Raw genomic sequence first — 14,081 nt, 5'->3', positions numbered from 1 at the left:
TTTGAGCTGACCTGCTTACCTCGAATCCTCCTTGAGCTCAACTGCTCTCCCCTCCCTTGCTCTGACTGAATTCCTCTACTCGCTGCTGTGCTATTTTTTTTCACATGCGGAAATATCGCTTGGGATTTTTGTTTTTCAGGTGTCTCGTTGCAAGCGTCTCGTGATGCTCGCTAGGTCCCCCCCGGCCCAGGTTGGCCTGCCGGTCGTGAAGCGTCCCGAGGGTAAGGGGCCGGCCCCGTGCCTGGAGGCTCCTGGCTCTGTCTCCGGCGGGTGCCCCGCGGGTGCGTCAGCGAGGGCTGTCTGGTGGGGAGAGTGCCGGGCCAAGAGGGAGCGGGGAGGTTCGCTCCCCTGGGGAGCCCGTCCCAGCGCGGGAACGGAGGGGGAGCACGGCAGAGCAGAGCCTGAGCGAGAGGTGCATCACCGTCCCCTGGCAGGCTCCCCCCGCGGCGTGGGGCAGCCGCCGGCTTGCGGGACAGGGGCTGGGGGGGGCTGCAACCGTTTGGGGGGGCTGCCCCCATTTTATTTCTCTGGCGGAGCTCCCCTTTTCGGGGGGCGCCTACATATGTAAACGGCATTATTAAAGTAGCGAGCTGCCGGTCGGGGCTGTGTTCCTTGTTTTGTGCCTTTTTTGGGGGGGTGATGAAAAAGTGTTGGAGGGGCCTGGGGGGTGATGATGTCATTTGGGGCACCCCAATGTCCCTGGGGGCGGGGGGTGTGATGATGAAACAGAGGAGCAGGTGAGTGGGGGATGAAGGTGTCACGGGGAGGTTTCCCCCCAGAGAAAACTTGTGTGTGTGTGTGTGATTAAAAATGTTAAAAACTGGAAATACGGGTGTGAGGCATTGCAGTAGAGGAAAATCTCTCGCCTTTATATATATATATATATATATATATAAAAATAATATTCATTTCTCTCTCTATATATAGAGAAAAGGATTTCAAAATACAAACCTGTACCTGCTATGTTATAGAAATTATTAAAAAATCTAAATGGAGATAGATAGGGTTTTAAAATAAAAAAGAACTTGTCTATATGTGAAGAAATAAAGGAGTTTAAAACGCAAAAAGAGATGATGTAGATGAAGGAATTTAAAACAGAAGAAAGTCTGGATAGGTAGAGGTATCTACGCTTACCGTGTGTCACCGAGTAAGCCAAAGTAGGTCGTCTGTGTAATGGAAGTAAAGGTTCTATGGAAGTGTAAACAGATAACTAAGTCTAAATAGACAGAATTGTAAGTAGATACCAAAGTCTAAGATACCAAAGTGTCAAAATATCCAAGTCCAAGAGCAAGATATCCAAGAGCAACACGGTTTGGGGCTCCCAGGAAAGCCGAATCCACCTGGATTTGTGCAGCTGGAAAGCAAGCACACCCCCCACCCCCCACATTTTAACGCAGAAAACCAAAAATGACCCGTTGTTATGATGTGGAAAAGCGCCGGAAAACCCCAGAACTGAATATTCTGGAAAAGCAGAAACCCCCAAGTTTTGTATGATGTAAAAGAAAAAACAAAACAAAACAAAAAAGAACAACAACAAAAAAACAAGCCAACAAACCAAAAAACCCAAACGCAAAACCCGCACCAATTTGGGCCAAATTTGGGGTGAACCGCTGGCAGTTTGAGGGGCATTGCTGGGGATTATCTGGCGTGGATTCCTTCTCCGGAGCGGACTATCCGTTGCGGCTTATCCCAGGTGAGTTATCTGCTGTGGATTATGCCGGGCGGACCCCCTGGTGTAGGTCATCCCCACCCGTGTCCCCCCGTGCACCTTTCTACCCACACACAGCCACTGTCCGTCCGTGTCCGTCTCCTGCCCCCCGTCCTCCTCTGCCTGTCTCTGCGCCCTCCCAAGTGCTCTCCACCCAAACGTCCCCCCACACAAGGTTTTTCCCCCCGTGCGGGGTTTTTTTTTCCCCGTGACGTGCCCCCCGCGTCCCCTGCCCTCCAGTCTCATGCCCCCGCTCCCCTGCTCCCCCCCTCCCATAACCCCTTTGCTTCTGAATGGCCTTCAGACCATCGAGATGCAAGCGGAAGTCCTCCCGGAGTATAGGGTGGCTCCGCAGACCATGGAGATGACACCGAAAGTCCACCCAGACCATCGAGAAGGCCCTCCAGAGCATAGAGGTGAAACGAGAAGTCCCCTGGATGATACAGAAGGTCGTCCAGCCCACAGAGATTAAACTGGAATTCCTCCCAGACCATGCGCGGTGCGTCGCGGGCGGGCATCGCGCGGTGGGCGCAGCTTCCCCCCGCGGAGGGGCCAGCGTGAGCCCGGGGCGGAGTGGAGCGGTCGTTGGGCTGCGGCTGCAGGCAGGGAGGAGGTGAGCGGGGAAGCCCCGAGGAGGGCGGCGGTGCCTGGGGGGGAGCGGCCGGGCCGGCGGGAGGCACGGAGCGGGGAGGGTGCGGTGCCGTGTGGGAGCCGGGCGGGCGGGGCTTCCCGGAGCCGGGCGAGGGGGGGCGCGCCGGGTCGGGGCCGGTGGCGAGATCAGCCCGGAGTCGGGCGGGGGCCGCGCCGGTCCGGAGCCGGGCGGTGGGGGGGGCGCCGCGCCGGTCCGGAGCCGGGCGGCGGGGGGCTTCCGTGCCGAGCGGCGCTGCGCCGGGGCCGGGCGGGCGCCGCGCCGGTCCGGGGCCGGGCGGCGGCGGGGCACCGCGCCGGTGCGGGGCCGGGCGCTGAGCCGCGTCGGGGCTGGGCAGTGGGAGGGCGCCGGTGGCCGGAGCCGGGCGGGAGGGGCTGCCCCGAGCCGGGCAGGTTGGCGCCGCCCTGGGTCGTTGCCGGCGGTGGGGGTGCTCGGAGCCGCGGGGGTTCTCGGCAGGGCTTCCGAGTACGTCAGCGGCGAGGGGAACGGTGTCCCCGCAGGGTCAGAAAGCATGGATTGCTGCACGGGGCTTTCGGTCAGCCATGTTGGGTCCCCGGGGCATGCTGGGAGGTGTAGTATATATGGATGTGGGTGCCTGGAAGCCGCATTGCTCTCGGGCGCTTTCGGTGCACCGTAGTCGTTGCTATCGCCGCGGCCCCTGCGGCACTAGGTGCAGTTTTGTTGCAGGTTTTGTGTGTTTTTCTGCGGGCTTCCAGCTATGGCTACTCCCCAAGAAGCAGGAGTGTGCAGGGGTGTCTCCTGCCTGCTGGCTGCCCGGGGGTGGTGGGACAGGAAGCTTCAACCTGCCTGCTGCAGCAGGCTCTTGGTCTGCTGGAGGCGAGCTGGGCCAGGGCAGCCCCAGGGAGTTACCTAAAAGCTGATAGAAGGGAAGAGGGGAAGGAGGCGGATATCCCCTAGGCGCAGAGGCAGGGCACCTCCCCAACTCACCAGAGCTCCCCCTGAGCCTCTCCTGGCCCCGCTCACCCCGTGCAGCTGCCCCCTGCTCCAGCACCTCCCCTGAAGCCTGTCCCATAGCACCAGATCGCCCCCAAGCCCTGTTGTGAAGACCACAAGCTGGCTCTCAAGTGGGCTGGATTCTCCCTTAACGCGGGTGCCGTTACCAGCAGTGCGGGGAAGGAGCAGTGTCTCCAGAAGCCTCTGCAGAAGGAAGGGCTTAGGCCAGGGGTGATCTACGGTAATAACGGTCGCCGCTTCTTCTTTCCCTGTGCTAGAGGCCATGCTGAGGACGCGGTTGTCCATTCCTCCCGTGGGGATGCTGCTGACAGCACCTGCCTCAGGCTTGCGTGGGTTGTCTCTGCCTGACCTCACTCTCTTTGCGGTGCGGGGGTGAAAAGGGACAGGCGGAGCGATTACTGGCTGTGGACAGGAGCTGCCGCGGCTGAAGCCAGAGAGGCTGGAGAAAGGTAAAGAAGAAGAAATGGAAGGCCATCTGGCTGACCACTGCCTCCCACTGCGGGCAAGAGAGAGCCTGCCCCTCTGGGTGGGAAGGGATCCCTCTTTGTAGTGCACTGCAGGCCAGACAGCCGATGTGCACCACAGGGCCTGTATGCATAACCCAAAGTGTGGTACAGCCGCGTAGTGCACGAGCAAGCGAGGCTACATGTCTAGGAAACCTTGTCTCATAAGAGCTGTAAGATATCCACGTATTCTCTTAGGTGGAGGACAGCCGAGTGACTGGAGTTACAGAAGAGGAAGGGAGGAGAGAAGGAGGAAGAAGCATCTCAACTGGCCAGTTCTCCCAGCAGCACCGAGAGCGAGAGCTGTGGTGAGTCCCGGGCCCTTGGGGACCTGTCACCCCTTGTCTGTGCCCCGGTCCCTCCCTGCCCCTTCCCTGGCCCTCTCTCTTTTGCATGCTGCTGTAATTTTTCTTTTTTTGTTCTTCCCTGTACCCGTTCTCTTTTCTCTGTTTTTCTGCACTGCTCCCTTTTCCTCTCTCCCTTTATCCATCTTGTTCTACCACCCCCTGCTTTTTTTCTCTCTCTGTGCCTTTGGCCTGTTCCTTCTCCTTTCTTTTGTTATCCTCTGTCTCTGTCCTGCAGCCCATTGTTGTTTTTCCCTTTTCCATCTTTTTGTCCTGATCTGAATCCATCTCTTTCTCTGTCCTGTTCCCTCATGTTCTTTTCCTCTTTGCACCTGTACATGCCGCTCTGTGTCCCTGCCTTCCTATGTCTCTCCTCCCTCCCTTCTTCCCTTCCTTTCTCTATCCCCTTGTCTTGCTCACTGTTGCTGTTTTTTTTTGTATTCCGTATCTCACTGTTCCTGTCCTCCTTCCTGTTCATCTCTTACTCTTTCTGACCCTTTGTGCTGCTCCCTGTCCCTATTTTTTATTGCTTCCCCTCTCTGTTCCTGTTTGTTCTCATGGTCCACCTCTCTGTTGTTCTTTCTGTTGTTCTCGTTTGTTCTCCATCACAGCATCCTGCTCCCTGTCCCTCTCTCTCTTGCAGTATCCCACTTTCTGGCTCCCTGTCCCTCACCTGTTTCCTAGATCGCTCTGTCCTTCCTCCAGTCTTTCCTCGTCCCTCTGGCCTGCTACCCGTCACTGGTTTGTTCTTTCGTCGTCTTTCTGCCTTGCTGCTGTCACTCTCCTCCTCTCTCTGTCTCTAATGTTTCTTTCACCATCTCTTCCCTGCTCCATGCCCCTTTTCTCTTTTCTCTCTGTCCTCCATCTTCCCTGTAACTCTTTGTCTGTATATCTCCATAGCACTTGTTCTCCCATTGTTTCTCACTATACTGCCCCTGCCCGGCTCGCTGTCCCATTATTCCCCTCTGTTCTGCTCCCTTTTTTCTCATCCTGCAGCCCAGCGATGGTTTTTCTTTCTCCCTCTCTTTGTCCCAATCTCTCTCTCTCTCTCTTTCTCTTCAATTCCTCTGGCTTGTTCCCTGTCTTTTTGTCTCCCTCCCTCCCTTATTCCTCTCATTTGATTTCTCTCTTGATCTGTCTGTTTGGCTCCTAGCTCATCACTTTCTCTCTCTTTTCCTCTGTCCTGCTCCCTGACCCTGTTTTTCTTCTGCCATGTCCCTGCAGGGCTCCTCATCCCCTTTTTTATCAACTTATCTATCTCCCTGTCCTTTTCCCTGTACCTTTCTTTCTCTGCTCCTCAGTCCTCCCTCATTTTACTTTTCCTCTTTCTGTTCTTCTGTCCTGCTCCCTATCGCTGTATTTTCATTTTTTGTATCTGCTGCTCCAGTAACAACTGCCAACTTGTCCCAGGGGAAGGATGAGTGTACAGGCAGCGAACCCCATAGCAGACTCACTCCCGGGACTTATATGCATTAACGAATAAGCACTTGCTGTCTCCTTTGCACTCACGGCTGTGGTTGTACTCCTTTGTACTTGGTGAGTGGCTGTCAGAGAGTCCAGGGGAGCAGGTTACACGGTGGGTGTCAGGGGCCATGGCCGCAGCTGTGGGCTGCGACCGGAGGAGCCCCAGGGGGCCCGGTGAGGCTGATGGTGATGGCCCCTCTGTGTAAAAGGGCTGCAGCCCCAGGGGATGGCGCTGCTGGGGCATGCCTGCTGGAGAATGCCGACAAGTCGCGAGGATGTTTCCAACCCACCAGTGCAACAGGCTGAAGTCAGTTGGAGTCAGGCCCCATCAGGGCAGGTCCAGGGATATTCTGAGAGCTGGTGGAGAGGATGCAGGAAGAGGGGCAGGAGATGGCTGCCCCCACCCCTCTGGGTGCCCACCCTCTGGAAAAGGCGCTGGGTGCCTCTCCAACTCAGCAAAACTCCTCCAGCCCTGCTCGCCCCAGGCAGCTGCCCCCAGCTCCAGCACCTCCCCTGAAGCCTGTCCTGTAGGCATGGACCGCCCCCAAACCCTGTCCTCGTGGCAGCAAGCTGGCCCTTGAATATGATTTATTCTCCTTAAATGCAGGTGCTATTAGCTTCAGTTCAGGGAAAGAGCGGCGTCTCCAGCAGCTCCTGCAGAAGGAGGGGTTCCTGCCTGAGGAGAGCTGCAGTCATCCCTGTGGATAATGGTTGGTTGCTTGTTCTTTCCCTCTCCCAGAGGCAGCACTGAGGACTCGGTTGGCGGTTCCTCTCCAGGGACACTGGTGATTGCATCTGGCTCAGGTTTGTGTGGCTTGCCTTTGGCCTCATTTTCCTAGCGGCATGGGCAAAAAAGGACAGCTGGACGCTTCCTGGCTGTGGACAGGAGCTGCTGCAGCTGAAGCTGGAGAAGTCGGAAAAAGGTAAAGCAGCTGAAGAATAAAATAAAGAGGAGCCAGCCGGCAGCTGCCTCCAGCTGCACACAGGAGACAGCCTGCCTCTCAGTGTGAGGAAGGATCCCTCTTAGCATAGCCCTCAGCAGATCCAATTGCCAACGTGCATTGCAGGGTCCGTATGCGTAGCTGGAAGCACAGTACAGCCAGGTAACACGTGCACATGCGAGGCTATGTATCTGGGAGGCCTTGTATTGTAAGAGCTGTAAGACACCAGTCTGTTCTCTTAAGTGGATGACAGTCAAGCAACCGGAGCTACGGGGCCAGGAGAGAGAGAGAGAGAGAAAGACACGTCCGAGGTGTCCAGTTCTCCAAGCAGCTTGGAGAGCGGGAGCTGCAGTGAGTCCTGGACCCTTGGGGCCGTGTCGTCCCTATTCTGCATCCTGGTCCTTCCCTGCCCCGCCTTCTCTTTCTCTTGCTGCTGTCATTTTTTTCCACTTCCCCGCACCTCTCCCTCCCTCATTCTCCAAGTCCCCCTCTTTATCTGTTGTTCTACCCCTATGTTTTCTTTCTCTCTCTGCGCTTCTGTCCTGTTCCCTGTCCTTTTTTCATCCTCTGTCTGTGTCCTGCAGCCCATAACTCTTTTTGTCTTTCTTCATCTATGTCTGTCTTCCTATCCCAACTTTTTAAATTTTTCCTCGCCTGCCCTTTAGCCCTTCACAATTCCCACCTCTCACCTCTCTGTCTTCATGTCCCTATTTTTTAATTCCTCTGTCCCTGCTCTGTATTCTAGATAGACTTTTTCTTTCTTAAATTCTCTCGTTCCAGGTCCCCGTCCCTGTCTTTTAACTTCTTCCCTCTCTGTCCCATAGCTGCTTTTTGTCTTTATCGTTCTCTCTTTGTCTGGCTCCATGTCCCTATTCTTTAATTCCCCTTCAGCTTCAGTCTTTCCCCTTCAGCTCATCAAGGTTTTTTGGCATTTCTCAGTTTATCTCTGTCCACCTCACTGTCCCCTTTTTAAAATCCTCCCTCTCTGCCCTGTGGCCCATCGCTATTCTTTGTTTTTCTCCATCTCTCTCAGGCTGATTCCCTGTCACTTCCTCCTCTCTGGCCTGTAGCCCATCGCTATTTTTTCCCTCCCTGTACCTCTCCCTCTGTGGCTCCCTTTCCCTATTTTTCAGTCCCCCTTCTCTGTCCTGCAGGCGATCGCTGTTGGATTGGGTTTACGTGGCAAGGTTTTGTTAGGTGGGGCAGGGCAGGGGCTGCAGGGGTGGGTTCTGCGAGAAGACACCAGGAGTTGCCCCCATGTCAGGCACAGCCACTTCCAGCTCCAAGATGGATCTGCAGCCGGTCCAAGCTGAGCCCATCGGCAATGCTGGTTGTGCTTCTGGAACGGACATTTGAGAGGGGGTAAAAAATGCTGCGCAGATGCTGCGATAGAGAAAACGTGAGTGTGAAACAGCCCTGCAGACACTAAGGTCGGTGAAGAAGGAGGGGGAGGAGGTGCTCCAGGCACTGGAGCAGAGATTCCCCTGCAGGCTCTGGTGAAGGCCACGGTGAGGCAGGTCGTCCTCCTGGCGCCCGTGGAGGTCCGCGGTGGAGCAGACATGCACTCGCAGCCCATGGAGGACCCCGTGCCGCAACAGGTGGATGTGCCTGAAGGAAGCTGTGACCCTATGGAGAGCTTGCGCTGGAGCAGGCTCCTGGCAGCACCTGTGGCCCTGCGGAGAGGAGCCCACACTGGAGCAGAAGAAGAGCATGAGGAGGAAGGAGCGGCAGAGATGATGTGTGATGAACTGAGCGCGACCCCTGCTCCCTGTCCCCCTGCATTGCTCAGGGGTGGGATGTGGGAAAGTCAGGAGTCATGAAGATGAGCCCAGGAAAAAAGAGCAAGGCGGTTTTTAGATTTGTTCTTATCTGTTGATAAGATAAGAACAAATAAAACAAAATAAGAGAAGAACAAATCTTGTCCTACTCTTGATTTTGATTGACAATAAATGGAATTAATTTCCCCAAGCTGAGTCTGTTTTGCCTGTGACAGTAATTGGCGAGTGACCCTCTGTCCTTTTGTCGACCTACAAGTTTTTTTGTTGTATTTTGTCCCCCTGTCTTATTGAGGAGGGGGAGCCACAGAGTGGCTTGGTGAGCACCCGGTGGCCAGCCGAGGTCAACCCACCCCAGTTCCCTTCTGTCAGGCTCCCTGTCCCTATTTTTCAATTCTTGCCTATGTTTCTTGTACCGCATCGCTTTTGAAACTTTCTTTCTACTTCTCCATCCTTATTTTTTAAATTCTTGCATAGGTTTCTCAAACCCAGTTGCTTTTTAAATTTTCTTGCTACCTTTCTGTCTCCCTGACCTAATTTTAATTTTTTGCCAGTGTTTCTTGTACCCCGTTGCTTTTCAGATTTTCTTCCTACTTCTCCCTCTCTGCAGCTCCGTGTACCTGTTTTTTTAATTCTCGTGTAGGATTCTTGTATACTGTTGCTTGTAAAATCTATTTATGTCTCCCTCTATCCATCTTCCTGTCTCTAATTGATAATTCTTCCCTCTCTGTCCTCTACCCTGTCACTTTTCACACTTTCTACATCTCCCTCTTTCTAGCTCCCTGTCCCTATGTGTTAGTTCTTCCCTATGTTTCTTGTACCCTGTTGCTTTTACAAAATTTTCTTTCTACATCTACCTCTATCCCGCTGTTTCTATTTTTTTATTTCTTGGCTATGTTTCCTTTCCCCTGTCACTTCAGAATTTTCCCTGTCCCTTGTCTTGTTGTCCTGCTGGTCCCTTCTGCCTCTCTCTCCTGCTCCCTGTCTCTCTTATTTATTCCTCCATCTCTCTGTCCCTGTTCACCCCCGCAGTCTTTCTTCTGCTCTCCTCTCTCTACACAGTTGTCCTGCTCCCTGTCCCTCTCTTGTTCGCAGCATCCCGTTTTCTGTCCCACACCTCTATGTCCCTCTGTCCTTCCGCCTGCTTTTCTCTTCTCTTTTCTCCCTCTGTCCTGCTGCATTTGGGCACTGAGCCTTGCAGCCAACTCGCCGCCAAGATTTCTTACGTGCATTAATGAATAAACTTTTCCTGCCTTGTCTGTGCCCCTGGATGTGTTTGCAGCCCCTGGGTGCAGAGCATGTGGCTGTGGAGAGGTGCAGGGGAGGGGGTGATGTGCTGTGGGGCTTTGGCAATGGCCCCTATTGCTGATGGGCTCCAGCTGGGGCAGCCCCAGGTGTGGCCAGTGAGGCTGAGGATGGGGCTGGCCCTGCTGTGTGAAGGGGCTCTAGCTGTAAAGGGGGCTGCCTGGGCATGCCTGCTTGAGAAAGCTGATGAAGGGGAACGGGCTGAGGAGGGAGTCCTGCAGGCAGGTGCCTCCTGCAAGGAACGGCCAGTCTGTGTGGCGAGGAAGGATCCCTCCGAGCCGTCCCCGACAGGGCAGACACCAGCACGCAGTGCTAGGAGCTCAGTGCCTCTGTTGGCTACGTGGGTGAGCCACCAGGTATTGAGGAAGCCTTGCGGAGGAGCAGCATAGAGGTGCCCGCTGCATGCTGCTGAATGGGCAAGGGTCCGGCGTGCAGCACTGCAGAGGAGGAAGGGGCAGAGGCAGAGAGAGAAGCGCCGAGGCGGTGAAGGTCTCCTGCCGGCACCAGGAGCTGTGGTGAGTCACGCATCCTCTCCTCTGTATCCTGGCCCATCTCTGCCACCCTTCTCCAGATGTCTGCCTGCCTCCCTTCCTCCGTCTGCCTCTCTGCCCACCTACCTGCATGGCTCCCCAAAACTTGTTATGCTTCTGCCAACTCTGGAGAATACGCCGTTGCATTTTAAATTTTTTCTATGTGTCTCTCTAGCCAGCTCCCTCTCCCTATTTTTCAGTTTTTCTGCACTGCCTTGTGGCCTATTACTTTTAAATTTTCATTTCTATATCTCCTCCCTATCCAGCTCCCTGACCCTATGTTTTTTTAATATCTCCCTCTGCTCTGTACCCCATTGCTTTTCAAACTTTCTTTCTATGCCTCCCTCTATTTGGCTCCATTTTCCTATTTTTTATTTCTGCTCACTCTTTCCTTCACCCTGTTTGTTTTAAAATTCCTTTATATGTACGTATCTCTCTCGCCAGCTCCGTGGCCTTATTTTTTAGTTCTCGCCTGTGCGATTTGTACCCCATTGCTTTTTGAATTTTCTTTCTATTTGTCCCTCTATCTTCCACCCTGTCCCTATTTTAAAATTCTTTCCTGTGTTTCCTGTACCCCGCCACTTGCTCTTTTTGTGTATCCCATTATTTGTCTCCCTGTCATTATTTCTTAATGTTTTCCTATTTGTCCTGTACCCCATTGCTTTTTTAGTTTTATTTCTATGTCTCCCACTATGTGGCTTACTGTCCCTATTTTTTTAATCCGTCCCTTTGGTCAGGGAAGGGTCTGTCCAGGCATGCCTGCCTGAGGGAGCTGATGAAGGGGAACTGTCCAAGGAAGGAATCCAAGGGAGTCCTGCAGGCAGTTGCCTCCAGCAATGAATGACCAGTGCCTGCAGCGAGGAAGCATCCCTCTGAGTGTCCCTGACAGAGCGCCTTACCAGCACACAGTGCTGGGAGCTCAGCGGCTCCATCGGCTGCACGGGAGAGCCGCCGGGAAGCTTGGTGGTGGAGGAGCGTTGAGGCACCTGCTGCCGAGGCAGACAGAAAAGCATTAGGGCAGCGAAGGTCTCTTGCCGGTGCCAGGAGCTGCGTCGAGTCGCGCGTTCTCTCGTGTGCATCCTGGTCCACCTCTGCTGCCCTTCCCCGGATCTCTGCCTGCCTGCCTGCCTCCCTGCCTGTCTCTGCTTCTGTCTCCCTCTCTGCTGGCCCACCTACCTGTCTGGCTCCCCAAAGCTTGTTATTCTTCTGTGAACTCTGCCCTGTACCACTTCACCTAGTAATTTTTTTCTGTTTCCCTCTTTGCGGCTCCCTCTCCCTATTTTTTCATGCTTTCCTGTATTTTTTGTACCCCGTTGCATTTTAATTTCTCTTTCTACATTTCCGTCTCTGCAGTGCCTTGTCCCTATTTTTTAATTCCTCCCTCTGTCCTGCACTCCATAGCTTTTAAAATTTTCTTTCTATGGTTCCTCCTATCCATCTCCCTGTCCCTGCTTTTCTAATATTCCCATTTCTTGTGCCTGATCACTGTTTAAATTTTCTTTCTATGTTGTCCTCTATCCATCTCCCTGTCCCAATGTTTTAATTCTTGTCTATGTTTCTTGTATGTAGTTGCTTTTTAAAACTCCTTCTAGGTCTCTCTCTATCAGGCTTCCTTTCTTGATTTTTAAAATTCTTCCCTCTATTTCTTGTACCCCATTGCTATTTGATGTCTCTTTCAAGAATTCCTGTTACCTGGCTCCCTTTCCCTGAATTTTAAGTCCTCCCTTTCATCTGCATACCTCCTCGCTTTTAAAATTTCCTTTCAATATTTCCTTCTATTGTCATCCCCGTTCCTATTTTTTAATTCTTTCCTGTATTTCTTGTAGCCTGTTGCTTTTAAAAATTTCTTTCTATGTCTCCCGCTATCCGATTCCTTGTCCCTATTTTTTAATTCCTCCCTCTCTGTCCTGTACCCAGTTGCTGTAAAAAATTTCTTTCTATGTCTCCATTTATTTAGTTTCCTGTTCTTCTTTTTATTTTTTTTCTGTCGATACTATTCTCCGTCAATTTAAAATTTTGTTTCTATGGCTACTTTTAGCCAGTTCACTGTCATTATTTTCTAATTCTCTCCTGTCTGTCCTGTACCCTGTTGCTTCTTTGATTTTCTTCTTATGTCTGCTTTTATCAAGCTCCCTATCCACAGTTTTTAATTCTTTCCTGTGTTGTGTGCCCTGTTGACTTTAAAATTTACTTTTATGTGTGTCTCTATTTTTTTCCCATTCTTAGTTTTTGATTTATTCCTGTCTTTCCTTAAAGCCATCACATTTTACATTTTCTTTCTACGTCAAAGTTTATCTACTTTGCTGTCCCTATTTTTTATGGTTTGCTGTCTATCCTGTACCTGTAGCTTTTAAAATTTTCCTTCTATGTCTCCTTTAACCAATCCACTGTCTTTTTTATTTCTTTCTCGTCTGTTTGCACCTAATTGCTTTTGAAATTTTCTTCCTATGTCTCTCTGTATTTTTCTCCCTATTTTTATTTTGTAACTTTTCCCTTGTCTTTCCTTAATGCCTCCGCTTTTATAATCTTCTTCCTATGTCTCTCTCTCTCTCTCTCACCCTACCCTTATTTTAATTTTTTTTCACATCTTAATGCCTTTGCTTTTAAAATTTTCTCTCTGTGTCAACTTTTAACCAGTTTTTTTTACCCATTTTTAATTTTTTTCTGATTGTCCTTTACCCAGTTGCTTTTATAATTTTCTTTGTGTCTACTTTAACCATTTTACTGTCTTTATTTTTAAATTTTTCCATCTGTCCTGAACCCTGTTGTTTTTTTAATTTTCATTCTATGTCTATTTTATAAAGATCCCGATCCATATTTTTTAATTTATTCCTGTGTTGTGTACCCTGTCACTTTTGAAGTTACATTTCCATGCGTATTTTAACTTAAAAAAAATTTCAAATTTTCTTTCTTCATCTCTTTTAATTTGCTGTCCCTATTTTTTAATTTTTCCCTTCATTTCCCTAATCCTCATTGCTTTAAAAATGTTCTTTCTACACCTACTTTTTTCCCTTTGATGTCTTTACTTTTAATTATTTGTTCGCTTTTCTCAGTGCCCTCACTTTAAAAATTTTATTTCTACATCTCTGTTTTAGTTTGCCGTCACTGTTTATTAACCTTTCCTTATTTTCTTAATCACCATTGCTTCTAAATTTTTCTGTCTCCTTTTATTCCAATTGCTGTCTTTATATTTAATTATTTCTTCTGTTTTGTTGGTGCCCTCGCTTTTTAAAATTTTGTTTTTGCATCTCTGTTTTAGTGCACTGTCCCTAATGCTGATTGCTTTTTAAGTTTTCTTTCTATGCCTCCTTTTATTCCGTTCACTGTCTTTATTTTTAATGATTTCTTGTCTTTCCTTAGCACTGTCGCTTTTAAAAATTTCTGTCTATGTCCGCATTGTAGTTCAATGTTGCTACTTTGTACTGCTTTCCTCTCTTAATCCTTTGGCTTTTAAAATTTCTACTTGCATCTTGTTTGCTGTCATTAATTTTTAATTATTCTTTCTTGTTTTTCCTTAGTGCCATCACTTTTTAAATCTTCTTGTCCATCTCCATTTTAGTTCACCAATGCGATTTTAAAATTTTTTCCTTATTTCCTTAATCACCATTGCTTTTAAAAGTTTGTCTGTTTTTATACCATTTCCTGTCTTTATTTTGATGTGTTTATCTTTAATTTTTTTTGTCTTTCCTTAGTGCCCTACCTTTTAAAATTTTCTTTCCACAGCTCTCTCTTAGTTTGTTTTCTTTTTCTTTTAGTTTTCTTTCTATGCCTACTTTTATCCTGTTCACTGTCTTTATTATTTAATGATTTCTTGTCTTTCCTTAGTGCCCTTGCTTTTTAAAATTTCTATTTATGTCTGTGTTGTAGTTAGCTGTCACTATTTTTTA

At 50.4% G+C, this 14,081-nt stretch overlaps 1 long non-coding RNA gene across 6 annotated transcripts; it reads left to right on the top strand.

The window, feature by feature from the left end:
• The first annotated feature begins 2,059 nt into the window (after positions 1-2,059).
• LOC148054424 (uncharacterized) lies at positions 2,060-8,753 on the top strand. 6 transcript variants are annotated; one of them, XR_015706941.1, is made up of 4 exons: positions 2,060-2,321; positions 3,590-3,781; positions 4,034-4,143; positions 6,383-6,520. It is a non-coding gene; the product is annotated as an uncharacterized LOC148054424 (long non-coding RNA). The 6 variants fall into 6 exon arrangements; XR_015706942.1 differs by lacking the exons at positions 2,060-2,321; positions 6,383-6,520 and adding an exon at positions 8,075-8,753 and having other exon boundaries at positions 3,201-3,781; XR_015706939.1 differs by lacking the exon at positions 2,060-2,321 and having other exon boundaries at positions 3,201-3,781.
• Positions 8,754-14,081: the final 5,328 nt, after the last annotated feature.

The sequence above is a fragment of the Nipponia nippon genome, unplaced genomic scaffold (assembly GCF_047370975.1).
Source record: "Nipponia nippon isolate SJK-2023a ecotype South Korea unplaced genomic scaffold, ASM4737097v1 scaffold_3, whole genome shotgun sequence".
Taxonomy (NCBI): Eukaryota; Metazoa; Chordata; class Aves; order Pelecaniformes; family Threskiornithidae; genus Nipponia; species Nipponia nippon.
The sequence above is the reverse complement of the archived record's forward strand: the minus strand, read 5'-3'. Positions and strand labels throughout refer to the sequence as shown.